Source organism: Delphinapterus leucas, chromosome 3 (genome assembly GCF_059928025.1).
Source record: "Delphinapterus leucas isolate spDelLeu-1000000601 "Yukka" chromosome 3, BTC_Dleu_Yukka2, whole genome shotgun sequence".
Taxonomy (NCBI): Eukaryota; Metazoa; Chordata; class Mammalia; order Artiodactyla; family Monodontidae; genus Delphinapterus; species Delphinapterus leucas.
The window spans coordinates 134,580,224-134,601,373 of record NC_143131.1 but is presented as its reverse complement, the minus strand read 5'-3'; the positions used below and the strand labels follow the sequence as shown (position 1 = coordinate 134,601,373).

Genomic DNA, 21,150 nt, shown 5'->3' with positions numbered 1-21,150 from the left:
ATGTATTGAGGTGCTCCTATGTTGGGTGCATAAATATTTACAGTTGTTATATCTTCTTCTTGGATTGATCCCTTGATCATTATGTAGTGTCCTTCTTTGTCTCTTCTAAGAGTCTTTATTTTAAAGTCTACTTTGTCTGATATGAGAATTGCTACTGCAGCTTTCTTTTGATTTCCATTTGCATGGAATATCTTTTTGCATCCCCTCACTTTCAGTCTGTATGTATCCCTAGGTCTGAAGTGGGTCTCTTGTAGATGGCATATATACGGGTCTTGTTTTTGTATCCATTCAGCCAGTCTGTGTCTTTTGGTTGGAGCATTTAATCCATTTACATTTAAGGTAGTTATTGATATGTGTGTTCCTATTACCATTTTCTTAATTGTTTTGGGTTTGTTATCGTAGGTCTTTTCCTTCTCTTGTGTTTCTTGCCTAGAGAAGTTCCTTTAACATTTGTTGTAAAGCTGGTTTGGTGGTGCTGAATTCTCTTAGCTTTTGCTTGTCTTTAAAAGCTTTAATTTCTCCGTCAAATCTGAATGAGATCCTTGCTGGGTAGAGTAATCTTGGTTGTAGTTTTCTACCTTTCATCCCTTTAAATATGTCCTGCCATTCCCTTCTGGCTTGCAGAGTTTCTGCTGAAAGATCAACTGTTAACCTTATGGGGATTCCCTTGTATGTTATTTGTTGCTTTTCCCTTGCTGCTTTTAATATTTTTTCTTAGTATTTAATTTTTGATAGTTTGATTAATATGTGCCTTGGCGTGCTTCTCCTTGGATTTATGCTGTATGGGACTCTCTGCGCTTCCTGGACTTTATTGACTATTTCCTTTCCCATACTAGGGAAGTTTTCAACTACAATCTCTTCAAATATTTTCTCAGTCCGTTCCTTTTTCTCTTCTTCTTCTGGGATCCCTATAATTCAAATGTTGGTGCGTTTAATGTTGTCCCAGAGGTCTCTGAGACTGTCCTCAGTTCTTTTCATTCTTTTTTCTTTATTCTGCCCTGCAGTAGTTATTTCTACTATTTTATCTTCCAGGTCACTTATCCGTTCTTCTGCCTCAGTTATTCTGCTATTGATCCCTTCTAGAGAATTTTTAATTTCATTTATTGTGTTGTTTATCACTGTTTGTTTGCTCTTTAGTTCTTCTAGGTCCTTGTTAAACGTTTCTTGTATTTTCTCTATTCTATTTCCAATATCTTGGATCATCTTTACTATCATTATTCTGAATTCTTTTTCAGGTAGACTGCCTATTTTCTCTTCATTTGTCAGGTCTGGTGAGTTTTTACCTTGCTCCTTCATCTGCTGTGTGATTTTCTGTCTTCTCATTTTGCTTAACTTACTGTGTTTGGTGTCTCCTTTTTGCAGGCTGCAGGTTCGTAGTTCCCGTTGTTTTTGGTTTCTATCCCCAGTGGCTAAGGTTGGTTCAGTGGGTTGTGTAGGCTTTCTGGTGGAGGGGACTAGTGCCTGTGTTCTGGTAGATGAGGCTGGATCTTGCCTTTCTGGTGGGCAGGTCTATGTCTGGTGGTGTGTTTTGGGATGTCTGTGGCCTTATTATGATTTTAGGCAGCCTCTGTGCTAATGAATGGGGTTGTGTTCCTGTCTTGCTAGTTGTTTGGCAGGTCTATGTCTGGTGGTGTGTTTTGGGGTGTCTGTGGCCTTATTATGATTTTAGGCAGCCTCTGTGCTAATGGGTGGGGTTCTGTTTCTGTCTTGCTAGTTGTTTGGCATAGGGTGTCCAGCACTGTAGCTTGCTGTCGTTGAGTGCAGCTTGGTCTTACCATTGAGATGGAGATCTCTGGGAGAGCTTTGGCCTTTTGATATTACGTGGATCCAGGAGGTCTCTGGTGGACCAATGTCCTGAACTTGGCCTCCCACCTCAGAGACACAGGCCTGACACCCGGCTGGAGCACCAAGACCCTGTCAGTCACATGGCTCAGAAGAAAAGGGAGAAAGAAGAAAGAAAAAAAATAAAATAAAGTTATTAAAAAAATTATTAAAAATAAAAGAATTTAAAAGTAATTTTTAAAAATGGACAGACAGAACCCTAGGACAAATGGTAAAAGCAAAGCTATACAGACAAAAATCACACAAAGAAGCATACACATATACACTCACAGAAAGAGAATAAGGAAAAAATATATATATATCTTTTTCCCAAAGTCCACCTCCTCAATTTGGGATGATTTGTTGTCTCTTCAGGTATTTCACAGATGCAGGGTACATCAAGTTGATTGTGGAGATTTAATCCGCTGCTCCTGAGGGTGCTGGGAGAAATTTCTCTTTCTCTTCTTAGTTCGCATAGCTCCTGGGGTTCAGCTTTGGTTTTGGCCTTGCCTCTGCCTGTAGGTCGCCTGAGGGTGTCTGTTCTTCACTCAGACAGGATGGGGTTAAAGGATCAGCTAATTAGGGGGCTGTGGCTCATTCAAGCTGGGGGGAGGGAGGGGTACAGAATGCGGGGCGAGCCTCTGGCGGCCAAGACTGGCATGATGATGCAATGGGGCAGGTGGATTCTTAACGACTGTGCCACCAGGAAAGTCCCATCTATATATTTTTATAGTAATTTGCTAGCTCTCCAGACTTTTTTTATTAAATTTTTTTTGGCTGCTTTGGGTCTTTGTTGCTGCATGCAGGCTTTCTCTAGTTGTGGTGAGCGGGGGCTACTCTTCATTGTGGTGCACAGTCTTCTCATTGTGGTGGCTTCTCTTGTTGCAGAGCACAGACTCTAGTCCCGTGGGCTTCAGTAGTTGTGGCCGGCGGGCTCAGTAGTTGTGGCTTGCAGGCTCAGTAGTTGTGGCACACAGGCTTAGTTGCTCTGCGGCATGTGGGATCTTCCCGGACAAGGGCTCGAACCCATGTCTCCTGCATTGGCTGGCGGATTCTTAACCACTGCGCCACCAGGGAAGTCCTATACACACTTTTATATTTAGACAGCGCCATGTGATGTTTACTGGATCTGGGAAGAAGTGTGGTTCAGAGATCGGAACTGGATTGAAATCTTACGTCCACCACTAAGAAATAGTGATCTTGGGGATTGGGACAGTATCTCCAAACTTTCCCATCTATAAAATAGGATGGTATTTATTTTACAGGGTTCTTGTGAGGATTATATTTATGTGAAACACTTAGCATAGCACTTGACATAAAATAAAGTCTTGAAACACTGTCATTATTGTATAATTTAAAAAGTAATTTATAACAATTTATAACGTGTAGAAAAAAGTGAAAGGAATATAGTGTTTGAAGGAGTAAAGAAAATGTCAGAGTAGATTATTTACAAGTATATAAGAGCTGTGTCTTAATCCATAAATCATCATTTTCAATGTATATTCACCTCAATAGACATGTTAAGCAATGTATAGGAGAACTTATAAAAATATCTGTAATATGTGCCTTATGTTGTGTTCACCAAATCACAAATGCCTTGAATATTGTAAAGCATATTACAGAAATAACTCTTTCAAAAGACATAAGTAAGGAATAAAGTCTTTGGAAGGACATATTGCATTTCCATCTGCTAATTTTTATTCAGCTTGTTTTGTATTTTCTCAAGATTTTAAAGATGCTGCTAATCTAAAATATTTCTTCTAAAATATAAAAAGATTTATTTTGTGAGGGCAATTTGAAGTTGACAGTCTATCCTTAAAGAAACTGAACAAAATCAAGAAAAAGAATCCTCTAAAATGTGATATCCAATTCATAATCTCTGATAATGGATGAGCAGTATATATAAGGAAAGCACATTGCAGTGTGCTTTCCAGTTTTTCAGTACACTCTCCCAAACTGGCAAGAAATTCTTTCGGCTTACCAGAGCCCTTTAGCCAGAAAATTTCATACAGGTAAAATAACATAATGCATTCCCATGTATTGATAGCTCCTCATGACTATGACTGTAGTAAATATGAGTGATTTTGTTAATGTGCAACAATAGCCAAGAGTGTTTTGTACTTAAGAGAAGTCTAGTTAGCCAATTATTTTGGAGTGTCTTCTCTTGACATACGAATTGTATTTAGTTTAGAAATTCTTAGGAGAGTAAGTTCTACCTAATTCTAATATAAATAATTTTTTTTATAACTTCCACACAAACTCACCATTATGTGATAAACGTGTATGTATGCATTTAAAAATGTTTCACTCAAAAAATTTCTCGTCCAGATAGGGTTTTTTTTTTTTGGCCATGCCTCATGACTTATGCAATCTTAGTTCCCCGACCAGGGCTTGAATGGGACCCTCTCAGTGAAAGCATGGAGTCCTAATCACTAGCCTGCCAGGGAATTCCCTTAGGTAGCTTTTATTTTTATAATAGAAAGAAGACATATATTTAAAATTCAATTTCTTATTTTTCTTACTATTTGTTTCTATGAAGTTTTAGCAGTTTTAGCAAATCATTAAAGAACAGTGCATATTCATCACTTGTAATTTTTAAAAGTGACTTAAGATTGTATGATTAAAACTTTTTACTTGAAGTTAAACCATAATGGTTAAAAATAATATCCTTAGTTTGATATGTTTGGTTTATAGTTATAAGTTTGGTACTGAATGGGTTTCTGAAGTGTGGCTCATTTCTCATGAAGCCAAATAAAAATTTTAATCCTATAATCTGTTCCGTCTGCTGCCTCTGGGATATAAGCTCCTTGAGGGCGGGGACTTCGTTTTGTTTACTGCTATATTACTTACTCCAAGTACAGTGTGTGACGTACAGTAGGTGTTCAATAAATATTCTTTTGAATGAGTATGTTAAATTTGGTAAGTTGTTTTATATTACTGAGGAAATCTTTTAAGTACAGATATTTCTAATAAAAACAAATCGTTATTGAGCATTTGTCATGTGCCAAGAACAATAGTGACAACATTATTATTATTCTCAATTTGTGGTTGAGGAAAATGACCACAGAGAAGTCCAGAAACTTGCCCGAAGTAACACATCTAGAAAATAGAGTCTAGATTTAAATCTAGTGTCTGCTTTCAGAACATATATTTAACAGTTTTTGCTAACTTGTACAAGACATTATTCACTGTAATAGAGGTGAATTACTAGTGTATGCCTTAAACAAGTTAAAAATTACTTGAAAAAAGTTTATAATAAGCTTCTGAACCAAATTCAATGAGTATTTATTCCTTTCTTCCGTATATGTACCAGTCATAAAAGAAAATTTTTCTGGCCTCTTGTAATACTCTGAATAATGTAAGTAGGATGCCCCTCAATGATCGAGGAGCAAACAGTTGTAGGTGAAAAAGGAAACCTTTTTTTTCTTGTAATGAACTTGCTCACTGTAATTAATCCTAAAAAAAAATGTCACGACAGTCATGAGCTGTAGTATGTGTTTCAGAATTAGTCCCCTGTAGCCAGCTTCCACAACTTTAATAAGTTTCACACAATTTTTTGATCTTTATATTGTGGTCAGTTAGCTGTGCCTGTAGTGCTATGTCTTATTACCCTGATTTATGTACAACTTTTCCCAATTTTTCTTATGCTCAGATTGAATAATTTGGGAATAATTTTCCTTAGTTCGTTATGTACCTATCCAAGGAGTATGTTTTTGGCATAGGTTTTTTTTAAATGGTATATAATAACTGAAAATACATTACTGATATCCTTACTAATCTTTGCCATATCTTATAAGGATCTTTCAGTGAGTGCTTATTAAATATCTACAACAAGCACTGTACAGTACTGTAAACTGACTGACAGACCTTATGGTTCCAATAGCAGCTCATGATTCTGTGAAGTGGATGCACATGACAAGCACATGAAAAAGACAGAATAATATAAGATATGATATCTGAATTTGGGGTATAGGTATATATACTGTAGAAATTCAGAGAATGGAAAGAACAATTAAGACAGAGCAAAGGCTTAATGAAAAAGATAGATCCTGGTATTTCAAAATATGTGTTTGCTGAAAGGAGGATAAGGCCAAATAAGGAATCAAACATGGAGTGAAAAATCTTAAACACAGGTCAAACGATGTGGGCTCACTGATAAGAACCTACTCCCAAATGGTTCCAAGCAGGGGATGACATTACTGAATACTGTCTAAGCTGTTCTGTTGCAAAGGGAGGTCCCCCTTCTACCCCAATCACATAGTCCAGATTAAATAATTTAAAGTGTAGATGTTTGCTGGTTTGTGTTTGTTTGAGTTTGAGGGGAAATAAATTATATAGGCTTCAAAATTTTAGTAGTGAGGTTCTGGAAACAATTTCCTTCGTGTCAGAAAAATTGAGCCTAGTTTTTGGGATTTGGAAATGCATTTGAGTAAATCTAAGTTTAATCGATCATGGATGAAAATGGGGGAAAAAAACTATTGCTGACTTAATATTTTTAAGTTTTAAATTTTATTTAAAAATTTTAAATTATTTGAGTTCACTTACAGGTAGTTTTACAAACTTATCACTGCTGAGGTGCACGATTTCTCATTTTATTATTCTATTGATAGGATTTCTTAGTTATATACTTTCAGTTAGTGTTTGATATTTGGCAGTGCATCTGAACTTAATCACATAGAAGTGAAAACATCTATAAGTGATGTGATCAAACTACAACGTCAAGCATTTGTGTCTACAAAGATGTAGTTTTCACATATTGTCCCAGTGCAGGATGTTTCATAATTTTCTCATTCTCTTAGAAGGGTTTTATGCTTTTTTTTAAGCTTAAGTAATTTTAGTACTTTCTTTTAGATTTTTTTCCTGAAGGAGTCTCATAATACAGTTAATAAACTTATCTTAATAGGGTATTTTAAATAGGGTGCCACATATTTTAAAAGATACTTTGTTATGAGTATGCCCAAGCTGAGCAAACTTCTTTGGGTTTCAGTTTTATTTTTAAATGAGGGGTGGGAGGAGTAATTTGAGGGAAGACATCATAAGTCAAGAGACTTTTTGTGCATTTCTGTATGAAATGGGCATAAGGTCTACCTTCCAGGAATGTTGAGAGAATTAAATGAGTTAATATATTGTGAAAAGGTTTACCATTGTGTTCTCAGTAAATAAGATATAGGTGAACAAAAACTGTCATTCCTTAGATTAGTTCTAAAGAGTAGGAATTTAAAAGTTGGCAAATAATTTTAATAAACTTTAAACCCCTTTAACAGTAAAATTTTTACTGTTATTTTAGTAGCTACTCTTTTATTATACCTGTAAAAACTAGAATTGGGATTTATAATGCTAAGAATTCTTATGCTGTACTCTTTTTTTAATACACTGGGTTATTTGATTTGCTTCTGAAACCAGTTTAACATATGACATCTCTTGATAAGAAAAACATCACACTGTCCTTTCTTTTTTGGAAAAAAAAAAATTGATTTACTAAGTAACCTGAGCAAGTGACCTTAAGCAACTGTCAGCAATAGGAAAGATTGTTTCACAATTAAACTTACACACAAAACAATGCAAGTCTGAAGCTGCTTAAAGTAGAGAAGGACTGTTTCTGGTTGTTGAATAGGAATAATATTCCCATACTTTAAAAAAAATATGGACCTCAGGAGCTTACGCTTTCAAAATTTATTAGAAGTTGCATTTGAGGAACTTCTGCTTGAATTGTTAACGTGTGTCATAAGATATACAGTTGAATTTGAAATGACTGGTATTTCCAGAACAATTTTCAAATAAATACGTTATGCTAAATATTTAACTAAAAGTTTTTCTAGCAAGTGGGAATGGGTGTCCTAGTTATTTAGAGTCATAAATAGAACATTACTGTTGTATCTAAATATAACATTTAGCTAGCTTTTATTAACTTTTGTCATTAAAAAAATGGTAATAGATTACTGTTTTTCATGAGAACTTTGTAACTACAATAATCCTAAGAGAGTCCTTGAGGGTGTGATTGGCCTATTTATAAGTTGTGTGAAATGTTTAACCTTGAGGATTTTTTACTCATGTAAGTACTTAACACTGCTTGACATGTTAACGTGGTTTGGGGTGTGTGTGTGGTAGTTGGTGTACCAAAAGAATGATTTGCATATGCTATGCTACTAATTGTTCTTTTTTACTATAATTTAATTATAAAATAGAATGATACTAATTATAAAAAGTTAGGTGAGCCTAAATTTCATAATGCATTTTAACTGTGATAAACTTCCTTTACATTAAAACTGATGCATTCTATATCTAAAAGCATAATGTATAGTGTTCACTGTATCGAAACTCTTCGATGCTTTAATGGAGGAATGATTGCACTTGAGAAAGCTAGTTACTGCCTAATTTGACACTGAAATAAATTTTCTCCAAATTATAGAATCAAGAAAATGACAGCTTGAAATGAAAAAGAAATAAACCAATCAATCCTTTCATGAAGTTTGACTTTGTTGCAAGTTATTTGTGTTACTTAGAGGGGTAGTTTTAGGGAAAAAAATGTTTTTTATTGCCGTTAAGATTCACATAGCATGAAATTAACCATTTTAAAGTGTTGAATCCAGTAGCGTTTAGCACATTCACAGTGTTGTGCAGTGAGGCAGATTTTTAAATAACTTTTTATTTTGAAATCAAAGTTTTAAGAATAGTAAAGAGAATACTTGTATACCCTTTATCCATATTCACCAATTTTTAAGATTTTGCCATAATTACTTGTCATTTCCCTCCTCTTCTACTGTCTATTTCTCTGTGCGCGTGCACACACTCTCTCTCTCTCTCTCTCTCTCTCACTCACTCACTCATCTGATCCATTTGAAAGTAGGTTACATGACCCCTTTGCCTCAAGACTTAAGTGTGTATTTTCTAAGAACAAGGTTTATTCTCCATATGGCTATGATATAGTTAGCAGATTCAGAAGATTTAACGTTGAAACAATAATTTTATCTCCCTGTAGCCCATATTCCAATATTGCCAGTTATCCCACTCCAGTACAGGATTCTATCCGGGATCATGTATTTAATTGTCATGACTCTTTACTCTCCTTTAATGAAGTTCCTTAACCTTTCTTTCCTAACAAAAATGACACTGGCACTTTTGAAGGTTACAGACCAGTTATTTTATAAAATATTCCTCAATTTAAGTTTAGCTGATACTTCCTCGGGTTATGTTTTCTGAGCTGGAAAATTCCATTAAGTGATGCTGTGTCCTTTTCAGGGGGAAAACAATTTCTATATGTTGCTCAATAGTGATGTTAATTTTGGTCACTCAGTCAAGGTGTTGTCTGACTCCTCTACCATATAGTCACTATTTATCTAATTGCAAGTAATAAGCAATCTGTGGGGAGATACTCTGAGACCCCCTCCTCATCAGACTCCCCCCTGGATTTAGCATCTACAGATGATTGCTTGAGCCAGTCTTTACTATAATGGTTAAAAATAGTGATGCTCATCCCTCCCCTTCTCTTCAGAGTTATCAGTTTACTTTAAGCAAGAGCTGTTATTTTTTTTCTTTCCTCCATCCCTCTCTCATGGATTTTCATTTTATTCAGTGGATTGTAATCCATTACTGTCTGCCACTTATTTCAGGACTCAAATTGTCACTGATGTAGCCAGTGAGAGCCCCATGAAGCTGGCCTGTATCCTTTCGTCATGCCGTTTTATTTTTTTTCGCCCTTTCTGGCACAAGGTGTTTCAAGCTTGTCCTGTATTTTCACTGCTTCAGCCCTGGAGTCAGCCATTTCTGCAAGGACCCCTGGCTTTGGTTCTTTTTAGCAGTGGGACAGATTTTAAAAAGATTTTTTGGTAGATTAGAGAGATTTTTGTCATAATTAAGATGTTGCTAGAACTTCTTACATGTAGGAACACCTACAGTACAGAGAGGTGGCACATGGGATAAAGACCTCTTTGGAAATGTGGTGGTGGTATTTTTCTTTTGGATAATTAAAGTTTAACATTTTGTTTTCATATTTTTAAACCTTAAGAGAATAAGATTTGTGAAGGATGCTGCATTGCTATTCTCTCCTGCTATTCCCACATCCAGCAATGTAATTTGCTTTCAGTGAATCAATTAAGTATGAAAAGACAAAAATCAAAGCACTTGCTATACAGGTATATACATTGTAGATAATCTGATTATGTCAATAAAATGCTGTCACAGAGTACACTTTTCCTAATGGTATTTCATGTTACAGCCATCTACCTGTACTTCACATACTTTTTATTATATCTCCTGTTTGGCTTTCGAATTGTTTATACTAGCAGCTGATTACTGAGTAATTTAAGTCTCACTTAATTATGGCAGTACTGTTCTAATTAGAATGCTGGATGTTGGTGCTTTATTTAGCTAGCAAATGTAAAATACTTGTGTTTGTGATGTTTGTAGAAATAAGTATTGAAGATTAATTTCCTGTAGATAATCTTAGGATGTATAGCTTAAGTGTAGACTTATGCCTACTTTACCCCCAAACCAAATAGATAAAACTCATTTGGAATATGAAACGCTTTTGACTTAAATTGGAAAAAACTGGCCATATGTTGAGAGTCTCATTTTCTGAACAATTAGAAAAATAACTATATATGCATAAATGTTAAAACGCAGCAAAATTGTACAATTTTAAATAATTAAATAAAAGTAATTTGAACATTAAGAGTTAGAAGAGCTTGAGAAATTTGCTGGAGATACAACACTGGTGTTTGAATTTAACATAGGTAATATCCCTTTGTTCATGTTGAGATTTATAAGGAATAATTTGAAAATAATAACTACATAATTAACATTCCCTTTAGACTGATAATATTTTTCAGATGAGTTTTTTGGAATAAATGGTAATGATCATCTTTTAATGAATGAGTTATATTCTTAATGCTTAGATAATCTCTGATAGAGAAAACTCAAGTTATAGGTATGCTTCTCATGTCAGATACCCATACAACAAAGAGAATGAGGTGTTGTACTAAGGATTGCAGGAAGCCACAGCACAACCTGGCTTATTCACTTAATGAGTATTTACTGATCATCTGGAACTCTTTCAGATACTTGAAGTATAGTTGTAAGCAAGTTTTGGTGGGGAGAGATAAAAAGAACAAGTAAGCAAAATAATTACGTATTTTTTTGAGTGTTATGAAGAAAAGGGGCTGAAGTAGAGAATGATGAATGGGGCTGTTTTAATTAGGGTGGTGAGATGAGACCTGAGAATATGGTATCTACATTAAGACTTAAAGAATTTAGAGCACACAGAGTAAAGGAGGAGTGTTCCAGAGAGAGGGCATTATGGAGTGAGCAAAGACCCAGAGTGGGGAAAGAGCTGGTGAGAAAGTTAGAGAACAATATGGTAAGAGCATGTGGAAGAGAAGGGATAGCCTCAGGGACTTGTAGGCCATTCCATGGAGTTTGGATTTATTTTAAGTGTATAAAGCCAGTGAGGAATTTTGATAAGCAAAGGAGTGAAATGATCTCACTTATGTACCTTACTCTTGGTACTGAGTTGAATAATAGATTGAGGGTGGGGACAAGAGTAGGAGGGGGGGCACTGGTTAAAGTCATGATTATAGCATAGCAGTTAGGAGTGTAAGCTCTGGACCTTTATCTCCGGAGTCAGATCATCTAGGTTCAAATACTGAGGTCACTAATGGTTGTGTGGCCTAGAGTGAGATAACCTCTTTGTACCTCAGTTTCCTCATCTGTAAAATGGGGATAATAATACTGTCTCATAGAGTTGTTAGGAGAATTAGATGAATTGTTTTTAAAGGGCTTAGACATTGCCTGGCCTGTAGAGTTACATAAGTGTTTAAGAACCAATAAACAAATATATATGGCCATCTTATGGAATAGAATGTGAAGCAGGCAATAAAATGTGCTCATTTACCTCTGCCATTTGTGTTACTTTGGAAGGAACACACAAGAATTACTGCTATGCAGTCTTTGCTTTGCTCAGTTCTTCTGTGGTAATAGATTGTGCCAAGTGAGGGCCTGGTCCAGTATGTATGAGTTTCAGTTAACAAGGTGCCATGCAAAGGGAGGGCTGCTTGTATATTAGAATTCCAGCATCTAGAGAAGTGAAATTCATGATGGTCTCAAATTCGTAGTTGATACTGAGCATGAGTAGGAAGTTTAAAGTGTCTGAAGTTTTTGGGGGGGTTTTTTTAGCCTTCAATTTCATATTTAGCTCTTTACATGTTTCTGTGGGACACAGAAGTCCTATGCCAAGGTATCTTAACTTTTTAAGTCTTTGCTAGGGGTCAGTAAGCTAATTTTAAGGGATATATAGTAAATTAACAAGTCTTTCTTGCTGTGATTCCAAAAAGCCTGAGATTGAAACATTCTATGTCAGCTTTTTAAAAAAGAAATTTTGTGAGGGTAGTATTTCTTATGTCATTCTCTTTTGTGTATTTGTTGGTCAGTGGGTGTTTATTTTAGTCCTCTCTATTCATATCTTAATCTCAGCTTCCTTATCTTCCATCCGCCCCTCTCTGTTACCAGGAGATCATAGATTTCATTTATGTATTCACCGGTCAGTTATTAAATACCCATTTTATGTGAGGCATTCATTGTTAGGCACTGAGAGGGAAACAAAAATGCATAACATGGAGTACAGTCAATTCTGATTATTTGAGGTAGTTATGTTTTAAAAAGTCACTGCAAACACTGAACCTTTGTTCATAGGGGAAGTACTGGGTTAGTTTCCTGTAGGCCTCTGGTCACATTTTCATCAACCAATTAGTAACCTTCTTTTATGTGTGTTTCTGTTTAAAGTCACCTTCTCTAATATTGTTGATTCATTAACATTGAACTCAGGGCCAAGTACACTATACTTCATGTCTTATCTAACATAGGTATATTCTCTGTAAGGCACATCATAAGCTTCTTACTTTTAGAAACACTAGACAGCTCTTCAGCAGTCAGCTTGGGGGCCATATTAAACAATGAAATCAAGAAAAATCATAAAGATGTGAAAAAGCAGTACTGAATAGACCAGAGAAAGGATGTTTGTTTACAGTACAAGAACTCAAACAAGAAGACAGAGCATCAACTTTTTGACTTCATCTGGGAATGCATGACAGATGACTCAAATGTTTTGCTGCACTCTTCACAAATGACCACAAAAGCACTGTGAATATTGATTTTGGTGTTAAAAATACATTTCAGTGAGCAAATATAAACTAACAAATACAGAGTCCTCAAATAATCAACTCTACTTGCTTTTTAAAAACTTATATTTTATTAAGGGAATTAAGATAAATTCATACATAGCCGTTGTACGGGCAGAATATAATTCATAATGTTTATTTCTTCATAGGAAAGGGAGACTATGGGCTGGAAAGAGTCAGGAAGTCTTCATTTTTGCATCTTTGTTTAATACTAGGCTTGATTTTAACTGAAAGAAGAGGTGGGGATTCCAGGAGTGAACAGTTACTCAGGTAAGAAAGTAAAGGGCATGTTTAAATTCCAACTAGTAATACAGTATGATTATCCTGTAAAGTAAATGAAACAGAAGTAGTGGGAGAAAAGGCTAGACAGATAGGTTGAGTCCAGATTATGTAGGTCCTGATCACCTGCATGATCAACAAGGACTTTTTTTAGTCAGAGGAAAGAAGCTATAAGGATTTTAATCCTTTTGTTTAATTAGTCAATAAATATTTATTAAACATCTGCTGTCACCAAGCCTGTTCCTGGTACTGGGGATTTTAAGTGAGTTAGACAATTTGTGTCCTCTGGATGTTTTCAGTCTAGAAGGGGAGACAGGCAAGTAAACAAACACGTCCATTATATAGTGCACTGGTTTTAGTTTTAGTTCAAGGTAATAGAAAGCACATAATGTGCTTTGCTGTGTAGAGCACATAGGCAGATCCCCAGAGTTGAAGGAAGATTTCTTGGAAGAAGTAGCATTTAAGCTAAAATCTGATGATAAGGTGGGATTAGGTGGGGGGGATGGGATGTTTGGGCAGAGGATTTAGAAACAGAGGGAATAGCATGTGCAGAGACCTGGAGAAAATAACAGTGATGGGACTGAAGAAATAAATTGGTATCTCATATGAAGGAATGTGGACTTCATCTTGAAGGTAATAAGGAAGACTTTGCTGGATTTAAAATGGGAGCTGAAGAGTCATGGACATATACACACTAACAAACGTAGTAAGGTAGATAGCTAGGGGGAAGCAGCCGCAAGGCACAGGGATATTAGCTTGGTGCTTTGTGACAGCCTGGAGGGGTGGGATAGGGAGAGTGGGAGGGAGGGAGACGCAAGAGGGAAGACATATGGGAACATATGTATATGTATAACTGATTCACTTTGTTATAAAGCAGAAACTAACACACAATTGTAAAGCAATTATACCCCAATAAAGATGTTTAAAAAAAAAAATAAATAAAATAAAATAAAATAAAAAAAAATAAAATGGGAGCTGAGATAGATAGGATTTGTATTTCAGCAAGAGTTCACTTTGTTTCTAGCCTGTTGGAAGATAGAGGGGAAGCAGAGAGACTGGTTACAAGGTTGTTGGCAGGAATCCCTGTGAGAAATGGTGGTCACCCTGGACCAAGGTAGTGGCAGTGTGTGTAGCTAGAAGTGGATGGACATATTTGAGAGATACTTAGAAAACGGGGTTGAAAAGACTTGGGAATGGATTGGATGCTAGCTAGAAGACGGGAGAGAAGTAATCAATAGTGATGTTCAAGCCATAACCCAGGATGGTACTGTTCACTGTACAGGAGGAGGAAGATGTTTCAAGGGGAAGGTGGTAATGAGTTTGTGGTAGACTAACATGACCAACACTAAATATTAGGAAGATGAATCTGATTGTGCTTTGGAGGATGAATAAAAGGAGAATACACCTGAAATGGAGAGATTGTTAAACGCTTTTGTAGGAGTCTAGGCTAGAGGTAGTGCCTGTATTTTTAATGCAGATTGAACAGGTTTTGGAAATTAATGGGAAGTAGGCATTGAGGGAAAAGACTCCTGAAGATGACTCCAGACATCCCAACAACTGCACCCAGCCTGCCCAGCTTTATGATGTGCCCTGAGATTATATATCAGGATGCAAAACAGTGAAGCTACCTTCATGTTGCTACCTCTCAAATACATAGGAACTAACATTTTATTGTTAGAAAGCAGCACTAATTTGTAAGAATAATCATTTTTTTCCCGCTCTTGGGACTTTCTTTTGGGGTATCTCATATATGTATTTAATTGATCCTTGTGAAAAATGTTAGCTCTGCATGAGGGAGCCTAGAAAAGCAGCTACCAGTGTGAGAGTAAGGGGCCATGGGGAGAGGCCATCCATCTCTTTTCCTGAGCTCTTTGCTGTGGTTCTTCTTGTTCAGCTGTGCATTATAAAATATCATAAAATAAGTAAAATATATAGGAAATAAAGATGTTTAACATATGGTTATTAAATGAGGATTAAGAAATTAAAACTTGAAGCTGAAATAAAGTGAGAACTTTGAAGGGGTTGGAATAAAGTTTTAAAGTTTTTTAAAACCCAATGCAGAAAGGACTTTACAAAAAGAGTAAAACAGATGAGTCTTAAAATAATATTGAGGGAATTCCCTGGCGGTGCAGTGATTAGGACTCACTGCTTTCACTGCCAGGGCCTGGGTTCGATCCCTGGTCAGGTAACTAAGATCCTGCAAGTTGCATGGCACAGCCAAATTTAAAAAAAGAAAAAGTATATGTATAACTTAGATCAACAATAAAGTTCAATCAAGAGTTTTTTTAAGTGTGATAAAAATAAATAAGAAGTAAAGTAAGGTAAAAGGCTGAAAGCCAGTCAACAGATAAGAGTTTAAAAACATAAAAGGTTTTCATTAGGTTAAAAATGAGAAATAACAGATACTAAAAATAATGGTAAGGTAAAAGGTATCAACTGACAATATTTTTGGAAGTTTGGAAAAAAGGGCCTTTTTAAAAAAATACATCAAAGTGGGTTTCTTGGGACACTTTCAAAATGTCCCAAGGGAAAAGGTGTCTTGTCCCCAAAGTTTTAGAAATGTTTAATATAGTCCCTGTTGGAGATTCATAATGCACTTGAGAATAGTAAAGCCTCCAACAAGTGTTGCAGTAATAAAGTTGCCTTTGTTTTACATAACATTTCCTAAACCTTACCATGTAACACATTTCTCACACAACACCTATTAATGTCTCCCAGAGTATTTTTCACAAAACACTAGAGTACTGTTTCAAAAGAAAATAAAAAATGAAAATCATAACAGTTACAGAGATATGTGATAAAAAAAAAAGTCAGCTGGAAATAAGAAAATGGTTTTGGGTTGGGACTGGCATTCATTCCTTGGGTATGTCTCCTGTTGAGGCAGCAGTGTTCTGCAGGAGCCAGGGGGCAGAGAGCAACCTGATACCTTTACCTTCTGGCCCTCCATCCATAGCTGTCTTCTTAGAAAGCTTTTTATCTGTGCAGACAGAGCATTGATATAACACACAGGCTGCTGAGGCAGGGGGGTGCAAGCTGATCCTCCTCCAGCCAATGGACACTTACCTAGCAAGTGAAAAGAAGTTTTATATACAAGTACTGTTTTTCTTTTCTTTAAAAAAAGATCATGTTTTTTCATTGTATAAGTGAAATTTTAAACAAATGTGCCTCCACCTCAACACTTCTTACGGGCTTTTTTCCTTTAGGCTTTGTCCACATGCACATGTGTTTTTATATAGTTGGTAGTGGTTAATGTTCATACAATTTTGTGTTGTGAGAGCTTTTTTCCTATGGCCATGAAAGGAAGAATTTCCTAGTGGTGGCTGCCTCTGCCTGTTCTGTTGCTACATTGTTCCAAGCACCATTTCTGCAACGTCTTGGGAGGAGCTTTTCATTCTGCTTCCCTGAACCACTCAAAAAGTCTTCCCTTTTTCCAGCCTTCCCAAACCTTACTGCTGCCAGAGTGCCTCTCTGGAAAATAATAACTCCTTAGCATTGTGGGACTAGCCTATGTTGGGACAGCTTTTTTCTAAGCCTGTCGTCTGCTGCCCAGGTCATGTTAGCAGTGCTTATGCTAGAGAGACATTAGAAGGGCTTCCATATAAACCATCAAGACCTGTGAACATCCAGACATTTCCTAGTATAATGATTTTGCTGTTACAGAGGAAACAGGATAGAGAAACTGGGTGTCATGGCTTTTCTAACATCCTTTGTTCAGCTAGACACCTCATGGAGTGAGTTACATGGGCCTTATTTTTGGTACTTCGAAGCTCAGAATTCTGCAACTTTTTCAGTATCCCCAAATTGTAGATATAAACTTCATGCTAAATATGTTTCTTCTTATAATAGCTTAAAAGTCTTTGTTTTTTGTGTAATTTGCTTTGGGATGTGTGGCTTCAGTAGCTGATATTTATGAGTTAGTTTAGTGAATCCAAAAAAATTAGAGACATTATCAGATGATGTCAGATTACCACTACAGGAGAAATTGCTGCTTAATGTAAAAATAAAACCCTAGCTCATGGTTGGTGGTGTACCAAGATTAAGGAGAGTGAACTTCAAAATACAAACTCTGTTAAGCATAAAATGGCAGTTCTGTGCTAGGGCTTGTATTGATACTTGTCCTGTCTCTTAGTGAAACTCATTTCCAGATCTTTGGCCGTTTTTAAATAATAGCCATCCTGCCTTGTTGTATAGTTACAATAATCTTCATTTCAGTGTGCACACCGGGGTCAGATAGGCTGCCAGTTACCATGACTGTAAAGTCCCACAGCAGTGAATGAGATGGGTAAGTAATAAGTATTAATGCCAGTGTACTCTAAGGAGCCATATAAAGAATATCTTCAAACTAAAAATGATAAATACTGGCAGAAAAGTAACCATGTGTGCTAAATGCTTTACATGTCATTTCATTTAATCTCTGTAATACATAGGAACTACCTTTCAGATGGGGAAACTGAGACACATCAGTGGTTGATTTGTCCAGGGATCTGAGACAAGATATGGGCCCTATTCATTTCTAATAAATTATTGATCAATTAATATACATATCACTTTGCTTTTCTACAAAATAACCATAAAAGATGAATCAGATCATGAAAATACATAGATGTGCAATGTTTTCCTCTAGTGTGGCCCTTGTGTTTTGGAACAGTTCCTGGAGTCAAGGCTCATTTTAATGTCTGAATAAGGGCTGCTATAAAATGGGTTATGTAATTTGCTATTGCTAACCACTGAAGTTGTAAGGAAAGGGAAATAGTTTTATAGTTTCTCCCACAGGTCATAATTTAGTTGTGGACATCAGGATGTTTTTCTTGGCTTATCTCATCCATGTAGTTTTCCTTTGCACATCTGTTACATAAATTACTAAACTATTTTCTTGAAAAGTTGCCAGTTTAAGTCACACTTAATAGTGATCAAGGGGTTGGTACCTTTTGGAAAAATGAATTAAATGACAGACTTTGAGGGGCAGAAATCCAACTACTATCCCAATTTAAGTATTTTTTTGTTTTGGATCAATTCCTGTATTTTTTGAAAATTGAAATAATTATATGTGGTTTCTAGTGTTTCCCAAAAGACTTTATGTTGGACTATAAATATTTAATGATCTTTCATATAAAATGAGGTATTTTAGTTACTGCTTCTGTAAATTATCTCTCCAGTGATCAATTTATGTATACATTCTAGTCTGGTACAAAGTTTGCCATTTGAAATTAAATTTGGAGTATTGACTTCTTTAATGATTATTCATCTTATGTACCCTTACCTTGAATTCTACATAAACTATAAAATAATGATTTTTCTGGGGGGTTTTTTTGGGGGGGAAAATTCATAAGATTTATTATTTCTGCTAGTTACATGTTAGGACTACTTTATACTTAAATGATGAACAAGTCAGTTAGGAATCTCAGAAATTTTAGATGTGGGTCTGGTTAATTTTGGCTTGTGCAAACTGATACTGAATCAATACTGGAAATTTTCATGGAATGTTTGGTAAACTGTTACATAAGCAAGGGCCCAAGTATTTTTTTAATGCACATTGTGAAATTGTGTAGATTTGGAATGCTGGTTTTTAAGCTTGAAATCTTTAGATAAAGATATCATTTAGAATACTGATAATCTGTAACGGCTGTTTTTAGAGATGGGAAGAGAAAGTACGTTATAAGTCGGTGTCAGTTACTGATAAAAGTTCTTAGATAAAATTTTTTTACATTACATTTCCTACTGTGTAACCGTTCTCCTTTCTAAATTACGGTAGAGTCTTGATAGATTTTTCTGTTCAGAGTTTTGACTTTTTATAACAGATCTTAGAAGATTTGTTAACAGAAAATAATGTATAATTTTGTGATGATCCAAATCTGACTTGCAGTATGGGAATTAGTCACTTAGCTAATAAGCAAGTCACTGGCATCCACCTTGCAGCTCAGCCCTGTTGTGCTCCAGTTCTGGGGCTGTGGTAACACCTTAACTTTTTGTGTGTGAAAAACGACTCAAAAGAAAGCCAACCTCTGGTACTGGTATTGAATGTGGCAGAGCCTAAGAAAATGATGATTCACAGGCAGAAAATAGAAGTATTATGTGTATTTAAAGAGGAACACATTTAAGGGTTTGGTAGTACCTTGGACTGATGACACAATCAAATCCATATGGAATCAGTAAAAGAAATTTATGGAAAGTGTTCTGCCATGCAAAAGTTTCTCACCTAAGAGATAAAATTTAGTGAATCTAAATATTGGTTACCCTGTGTTAAGGAAGTATAATATGCACAGGATACTTTAATTTTTGATTGAATCTGGGAGATTGTCAGGAGTCTACATTAACATTTTTATTTTCACAATTTTAAAGATACACAAAGGTCTTCAGCTCATCTTTCAAGAATGCTACGGGTTTATTATAGTTCCTTCTACCTGCAGAGTAGTGTTTAGTGTTTTATTTTGCTCTCTGCCTTGTCCCCCCCCCCCGGAATGAAAAATACTTTTATAGAAAACAGTTTTGTACAATTTATCTTTCCACTTTATCTGTAAGTGTACAAATGCAGTGTAAAATTTTGAGTTAAGATTACGAGAATATTGAGCCATATCTATCAACAGTGTTCAGTAATAGTAAAACATCACAGGTGATTAAAATTCTATAGTTCATTTCTCCACCCCATGATAATACTGGTCTGAAGTATTTATTGAAATTGAAGGCCAGCATCACTCAGAATGGATCAAAGAATTTGGTAGTAGAATTGATGTGAGAATAGCTTTTGATTAAGAAAAGAGTATAAAGTCCTTAATTTTCTTACAACTTAAAACAATTAGAATTTCAAAAATAGTTATGTCAGTTAGGAGTACTTTTCATAATAATATGTGGGGAGGGAACAGTTAAAATGGTGTTTTGAACATTAATACATTTTCTGTGGTTTTAATGTCATATTTTAAAAGTTAGAAGCTTTAAAAAGGACTATGGGACCCCCTTCCTCCCTCAATAAAACCTGGCAGCAGATTGCTCTTTAATATTTATTTGGGTTTATTTATTTATTTTTTTTACTGTGATAGCTAAAGGAAGAGGTGTAATATTTCAGTGCATATTCTTGTTGATTATTTTTAGAAGTAGCAATTAAATATTATAGCATTTTAATGTTCCCTGTTGAAAAGTGAAGAAGAGAACAGAAGGTACATAATCCAGCACAGTCCTCCGTGTAAATAGGTGAAGTCATAAATAATATGCACATGAGCATACTACATACCTATAAGTGGATTGAAATAGGGCATTTTTTTTTAAGTAAGCAGGTTATTCTTTTCTGAAATCTTGTTACTGCAGAAGAATGGTTGAGAGCCTCAGGTTTTAGATGTCTTCAATTTCAGTTCTTTCCTATTTAAACTGTTTTCTTTACCTTGCTTTTAAGAATATGTATGTTTAAGAGGGGGTACATTGATTTCCTTATTTTCAACTGGATAGTTTGTTTTTAATTTTACTAAAACCAAAGAAAATGTAATTTCCATGACCGAGAATATATCTTTTTAAACATTAATTCAGCATTTAGTTCTTTTAGTAGCACAATTTGTGATGTCATCTTACATATTAATTAGTAGACTTTTAGCTCAGATGATACTACTAATTCTCTGATTTTAGAGCATTATGGCATAATAGAAAATGGGCTACATTTAATTAGAATTAGAAAGCCTAACAAAATTTGGACATCTATTGCTATTTACTAGTCATGTGATCCTGAGTGTAAGTTTATTTAAAGTTCTCTACTAAGGAGATGCTATTAAATATTTTTCCCTCTCTCCTCACTCAAATTTTTAAATTATTTATTTTTTGGTAGGGGGGCTTTTCTAGTAATGGCAGCGTGGTAGCACTAGAGAGAAAGTGGCAAGCGTCAGATTTGTTATTTGTT

At 35.5% G+C, this 21,150-nt stretch overlaps 1 protein-coding gene across 5 annotated transcripts in view; it reads left to right on the top strand.

Moving 5' to 3' along the window:
• CLINT1 (clathrin interactor 1) overlaps positions 1-21,150 on the top strand; it is a 62,782-nt gene that overhangs the window by 9,946 nt on the left and 31,686 nt on the right. The window contains exon 2 of one of the 5 annotated variants that reach the window (XM_022590257.3): positions 13,208-13,262. The exons of 3 other annotated variants lie outside the window; for them this stretch is intronic. The gene's annotated coding sequence lies outside the window, so the exon portion shown is untranslated. Of the gene's footprint in view, positions 1-13,207; positions 13,263-14,444; positions 17,554-21,150 lie in introns of those variants that run through there. One more of the 5 variants, XM_089909624.1, reaches the window with a different exon arrangement.